The following is a 7,124-nucleotide window of genomic DNA, read 5'->3' as shown; positions in this document are numbered from 1 at the left end:
AGAGGACTGTGAATGAGTGACAAGGCCTGGTGGGCAAGCCCCGCATGGCCATGTTTTTGTTAAATTTGACAGCAGGCAATGGGGAAGATCGCCCACTAGCTGTCAAAGTGGGGGAGCGGGGGCCGGTGTATTCATAACATGTTACACCCTGAATATTGGTGTAACATGTAACATGTTATGAAAGGTGAACTTATCCTTTAATTAATTCTTGAAAATGTGAGATATTTATCTCATGAATCCATTCAGTATTTTATCTCGTGATATTCAGTGGAATGGATACAGTGGAGAAGGATTAGTCAGTTTTTATTGCTAATAAAGAAGTAAAAGAAATATGCCAACTCCATAAGTCAGCATAGTCCCTTCAGCAATATGTAATAATGCAAAAAGGTGACTGGAATATCAGGCAAAGGGAAGTTGCTTTCACGGGACACATGTGGTGTATCAAAAACAAAAAAAATCACTCATTAGTACACCCTCCTACACAAAACACTAAACAATTCATAAAATTTTGAAAATCCTTACGATTTAAGAGAAAAGTCTAATAGTATTTTCAGGAAGTCATCTCTGTAATTCAAAATATAACAGCATCTGCTCTGCCAAGGAGGTGGTAACAGCAGGGATTACATCATATCATCTCCTCTCTCTCTGCAGTAAAAGGACACTACAGTTCCCATAAACCACAGGGAAATGTAGTGAATGTGGGCAGGTACACTAGGACTGTACATGTTGAATGTGTCTCAGTCCGGCCACCACTGCTAGTGGGACTGAATCACATCACTGCTTCCTGGAGAACTACAGAAGGGATGTGCCAAGACCAGTGGCTGGGTGAATAGAAGGAATAGCAGCTATTGATCTTACAAACAGGAAACCAAAGAGAATTAACAGTTTTATTTCAAAGTGAATCAGAGCAACTACTGAATGAACCAGAATATGGATGACATATTCAGTGAAGGTAGGAAATCAGAAACAAAGACATATAAAGAAGTTTTTGCCTGGAGTTCTGCTTTAAATAAATACAAAATATCTTCACAAATGTCAAATATTGAATGAAAATAGTATCAAAAATCACACACATATATAGATAACCCTTCTTCCACCAATAAAAACAGACAAGGTTGTCATTGGGCTTCCATCACTTCTGTCCAATAGCCAAAACAGGAAGTGAGAGAAAACCCCTACAAATTAAAAGAATCCTTTGGGGTTCCCCAGGTCACCAGAACTAGTGTCCCCATTAGAAGATTTCCCCTCTAATACTTTTCTGGGGACAACCCAAAATTTGGGATTTTCTTTTACTTTTACTTTCAGTGATAACAGTTAAAAGGACAAATAAAGAGGGGGAATCTCCCTAACAGGGACAAAGACAGCAATAAAACCTGACAAGTGTTCTAATCCATCTCCATTCTATCCAAAACAAAAAAAAGTCTTGCCTTTAGTTATTCTTTAAGTAAATCCACCCCAATGATTCTGTGTTTTTCCATATTTAGGTTTCAATGCATTACTGCTGAGAGAACTGATCCACAAAGGTAGAGACTGCGCCAAACTGGCTATTATATATTTACATTCCTTAAATACTGCGCCTAGGGGCAGCTGTGCCCCTAGGCGCACTGCTGCCTAGGGGCACAGCCATGGCTGCTGCTTTCCCTACTTTACACCATGGCCGGATCTAGGGGGGTGCTGGGATGGGCTTTAGGAGGATTTGGGTAAGGTGGGAGGATTTTTGCTGGGAAGGGCAATTTGGGGGGGGATTAGCTAGAGAAGGGATTTGCCCTAGGTGGGGGATTAAAGGAAGAGGAGTGATGCTGGCAGAGGGGCTTTATGTTAGGAGAGGGGATTGGAAGGACATGTGTTAGGAAAGAGGATTGGGGGGATTTGTGTTAGGAGGGGGGGATTGGGGGAATTTGTGCTAGGAGAGAGGATTGGGGGGTTTGTGCTAGAAGGGATGATTGGGAGGGATTTGTGGTAGGAGGGGGATTGGAGGGAGATTTGTGCTAGGACGGGGAATGGGGGGGATTTGTGCTAGGAGAAAGGATTGAGAGGAAATTTGTGCTAGGAAAGGGGGGTGGGGGATTTGTGTTAGGAGGGAGATTTGGGGGGTGGAGGAGATTGTGCTAGGAGGTAGGGTGGGAACGGATGTGCTAGGAGTGGGGGATTTGTGCTAGGATAGAGGATTTAGGTAGGGAGGAAGGATTTGTGCTGAGAAGGGTAATTTACAGGGGGTTGTGCTAGGAGGTGGGATTGGGAGGATTCATGCTAGGAGGGGGATTTGGGGGAGAGAATTTGTACTAGGGTGGAAAATTTGAGGGGAAAGGAGGAGGGATGAAGTAGAACTATAGGTGAAGTTATATTTTTTTTTGGGGGGGGGGGGGCACATGTAGCTGGTCTTGCCCAGGGCACAAAATAGTCTAGCACCAGCCCTGCTTGGACCACTACTTAATTACCGCATACATTTATTTATTTCTTTTAGTGAATTTAATTTAACACCGTTTAATGAGGTATTTAACAAACATTTTTGCTTTTTGAGCTAAATACCTCACAAGGTGATCAGGAATTTACATTTTCAGCAATGCATGAGATAATTGGAAAAAATGTGTCACGTGATTCAATTATCTCATAAGATATTCTTTAGTGAATTGAGCCCAGATGTCACATACTTACTCTAGAGGGAGCTACATTTTAAAGGCAGTTCTCAAACTGATTTTTAAATTGAACTGTAAATGCTTCCATGCTCAACACCCAATGACCCAAGCAGGACCTGGAGGCATGTGGTCATTGTGATGAGATGTTTGAGTGATCGGAGATGACCCCCCTTAATGAATGTAATCAGCCCCATCAAAACATAATTTTATCTAAAATTTTCCAGCCCCTCTTCGATCCATGGGCCCCAAAGTCATGAACCCCTTCCTTGTTCCCCACAATTGTCAAGCGTGCAATTTACTAATATGATCAACTTTTGATTCTATGGGGTTGATTTACTAAAACCGGAGAGTGCAAAATCTTGTGCAGCTCTGCATAGAAACCAATCAGTTAGAGGCTGATTGGTTACCATGCACAGTTGAACCAGATTTCACACTCTCTGGTTTTAGTAAATCAATCCTTATGAATACCAAAAGGAATTTTGACAACAGTGAATATTCCTTGGGATTTCTCAGTAAAGACTCCAAAGAGCTGTCCACTAGATGGAGCATGTGTTTACAAATCTGTAAATCAGAAGTAGAGATCAATGGAGAGTTTTATGTAGTAATAGAATTATATCTCTCAAATATACAGTGTATATATATATATATATATATATATATATATATAGCAAAACAGTAAAGAAAGAATGTGAACATCTGGAGCAGCTGAGGGAGAACAAATAAAAATGACTTGTCACAGACCAGCAAAATATAACATGAACAGGTTTGAGGTCAGATCTTAGAAACATAGATATAGATGTGGGGTGCTCAATGCTTGCAGGCATCAAGGTACCATAGGACATTTAGTCCTTAGGCCTCATTCCTGCTTGTGATTTTGTATGGAAGATTCTCATTTATTTGAATGGGCTTTCCTATGTGCATTTGTCACAACAAAGAAGCTCAGGGACCAAAGTAGTGAAGAAAGAGAATGTAAGCTATGTATATAACCCTATAGCCTTTACTACAACATATACACACATATTCCTGCTGTAGAGGCATACTCTGGGCACAAAACTTAGACTGTACCTAGGTCTGTGCTCAACTGGGGATTATGGGATGACCAGCACTCACCATCTGGCAAGAAGTCATTAAAATTGAATTATACACTGGCCAGCCACATATTTTGTACACCTTGATATTGCCAAGAAAAATATCCCCTACACCTTTACTTTACCAGCACCAGCCTGAACTGTTGGTACAAGGCAGGATGGATCCATGCTTTCATGTTGTTTACGCCAAATTCTGACCCTACCAACTGATTGTCGTGGCTGAACCATCTACCCATTCTCTTCTGACCTCTGACATCAACAAGGCATTTTCATCCACACAACTGCCACTCACTGGATATTTTTCTCTTTTTCGAACCATTCTACGTAAACCCTAGAGATGGTTATGTGTAAAAATCCAAGCGGATCAGCAGCCTTTTAAATACTGAGACCAGCCCGTCTGGCGCCAACAACCATGCCACGTTCAAAGTCACTTAAATCTCCTTTCTTTCCCATTCTGATGCTTGGTTTGAACTTCAGCAAGTCATCTTCACCACATCTACATGCCTTAATGTATTAAGTTTCTGCAATGTAATTGGCTGATTAGCAATTTGTGTTACTAAGCAATTATACAAGTGTACATAATAAAGTGGCCCATGAATATATGTTAAAAAAAAATCATAAATTAGATATATGATGCAGTTTATAGTCTAACACAGTAGGTTAAAAAGTGTTAGCTGAGTTGGGCTTTAATTTGTCTGTTACTTAAAATCTATATAAAACTACATGTTCATTTAAAACTGCCCAGTCCACAGGGTGACAACGCTGCTGTGCTATATCACTGCAGAACAAACACTGTCCCTGTTTACAGGAAGTGTAAAAATTACACATCTACAGCTAACAGGTATTAGAATTTTATTACAAGGAAGACTCAGTAAAACAAAAACTGCTGTGTTAATGCTACTCACAGACTACAACATATTGTAATTTTTTTGTTTGCTTATAGTACCACTTTAAATGAAACATGTGCTAGAAAAATATAATGACTGTATCTAACTCCAGCACTTTAAGTCACTGACCTGGAACAAGTATACAGATAAAGTCAAAATTCCTGATTTGCATACTTGGCCAGCGTCAATGTCAAAGTTTCAGGTATTCAAACCATTGGATGCCAGGCAAGTAATATTTTTAGGAAGGTTTAGCAGTGGCAGCTATTATATTCCCCCAGCCCAACACAGAGTATAATTACCTTTCCTTCGCATAGCCACTGCTCTGTCCAGTGCCAGGAGTCAACAATAATGTGCTCTTAAGTATGGAGGAGGAGCATGTTACATTGCTGGGCCAATCAGCACTTTAGCAAGTCCATAGCCCTGTGAAAGCTACAGTACATACAGGTCTCTCCCCCGTTGGTGATACTAGGTGATCACCGGGTGCCGGCGAGTAATCACCGGCCGGGACCCAGTGATTAACAGCCTAGGCCCCGAACAGCAGCGCAGACACCCCCTACCCAGAAATACATAATCAGGTATATATATATGCATGATTTTGCGCACCCCTGCTGCCCTATAGCAGTATTTCTGCTATAGGGCGGAGGGGACACGGTTAATACATAGAGAATTGGGAAGAGAAAAACACTGTATTGACCTTGTACAGAGAATCAAACTTGCTCCAGGACAGAAGTGCACCTTGTGACCACATGTGTCATTGACTACAGGTCTGTCTCTGACCAATATCTGAATAGTGAAGTGCACTCAGGGCCACCAGTCCAACTTATATTATTGGCAAATGCTTCCTGCCTTGCATCCCAGTCATGGGGAGCACAGTGGCTAAATGGTTAGCATTTCTGTTTGGCAGTGCTAACGTCGTTTCTTCAAATCCCAACCACGACATCACCTGCCTGGAGTTTGCATGTTCTCCCCGTGCCTGCGTGCGTTTCCTCTGGGTACTCCGGTTTCCTCCCACACTCCAAAGACTGGTAGGTTAATTGGATTCTGTCTAAATTGGCTCTAGTATGTGTATGTATTAATGTAAGTTAGGGACCTTAGATTGTACGCCCCTTGAGTGTTAGGGACTGATGTGAATGTACAAAATATATTTGTAAAGCGCTGCATAAATTGACAGCACTATACAAGTACCTTTAATAAATATACTGTACTCTCATTTTGAAGAATGCTGGACTGTAATTATTTTTAAAACTAGAACTATGGTTTCACAAGAGTTACAAGTCGTAACCATAAAAGATCAAAATTACCAGGAGAAATATCATAGCACTGGAAAAAGAAAACAAAAAAGCTGGTGTGTGGTTCAGTCCAGCATTGTCTACTGAGTGTATTGCCACCATTTCCTGGTGAACCAGATTAAATTTGATCAATGGGTAGCCTGTCAGCCTCTTCCTATCCAATGTCCCTCGACGGAAAAATCAAAGGAACAAGGTGGAAAAATTGCTGGTAAAACAGCACTTGCATCCAATCAGACAAAGGCACTGGTGCTGCCAGCTGTGAAAATATCATAACCAGTCCATAGTCCATCAACACAGTGTAGCATGGATGGAGTAATCTAGAAGAGTTTTTCTGTTCAGCCTGCAGGCTCCATGTGTATGGCCATTCTTGCATTTGTTTTGAAGAATTAGTATAGTAGCTATAAAAGTGGTTTAATATTTTAGCAAGCCATACTCTTGTAAATAAAAGGCCACAAGTAGGTGGATAGGATACCCCTCCAAATGACTGAATTCAGATGTTTCCATTGACGGTTACCTGTTAGTGCTACAGCACACAGTACATTTTATACAACTGTGCATTTCAAACCATTTGACAAGTTTGTGAAATACCGTTTGTTGTTCCAGCAGTACTACACTGCTGTGCAGAAAGACAGGTCCACAAAGACATGATTTGAAGTCTAGTGTCAAGTGGCCTGCACAGAGTCCTGATCTCTACTGAACACCTTCAGGACAATCTGGAACAACACTTACCAGTCAGGGCATTTTGTCCAAGATTAACCTCGTGGCACCAGCGGTACGCAAATATGCGGCCTCTTAGTAGGTGGACCTTGACACGGACAGATTGCATATTTGCACACCAGATGTAAACAAACATGTGCCTGTACAGTTACCGGCGCTGATTGGAAAGCTTTCAGATCATGTGACTTGTGCCAGCCAATTACGCCAGTCACATGATCATAAACCCCTCCTCCCAGCATAACAAACCCTTTAAAGGGCTGGGAGGTTAATATCAGACCTCACAAATTCTCTTTTTGGTGAATGGGCACAAGTTCTCACAAAACTCAGAAAGGATGGAGGCAGTTATAGTCTTAAAGGAAAGGGGAGAAGGGAATGACATTTCCATATACACAAACTGTAGTTTTGGAATGAAATGTCCAACAAGATCATAGTTAGTCGCCGTCAAACCTTTTACCATGTAGTGTACACATACAGCATTTTGAATACTTAGCATAAATTAAAAGGCAC

Source organism: Staurois parvus, unplaced genomic scaffold (assembly GCF_062004578.1).
Source record: "Staurois parvus isolate SC_StPar_1 unplaced genomic scaffold, SC_StPar_1.0 ptg000005l, whole genome shotgun sequence".
In the NCBI taxonomy this organism is placed as follows: Eukaryota; Metazoa; Chordata; class Amphibia; order Anura; family Ranidae; genus Staurois; species Staurois parvus.
The sequence above is the reverse complement of the archived record's forward strand: the minus strand, read 5'-3'. Positions refer to the sequence as shown.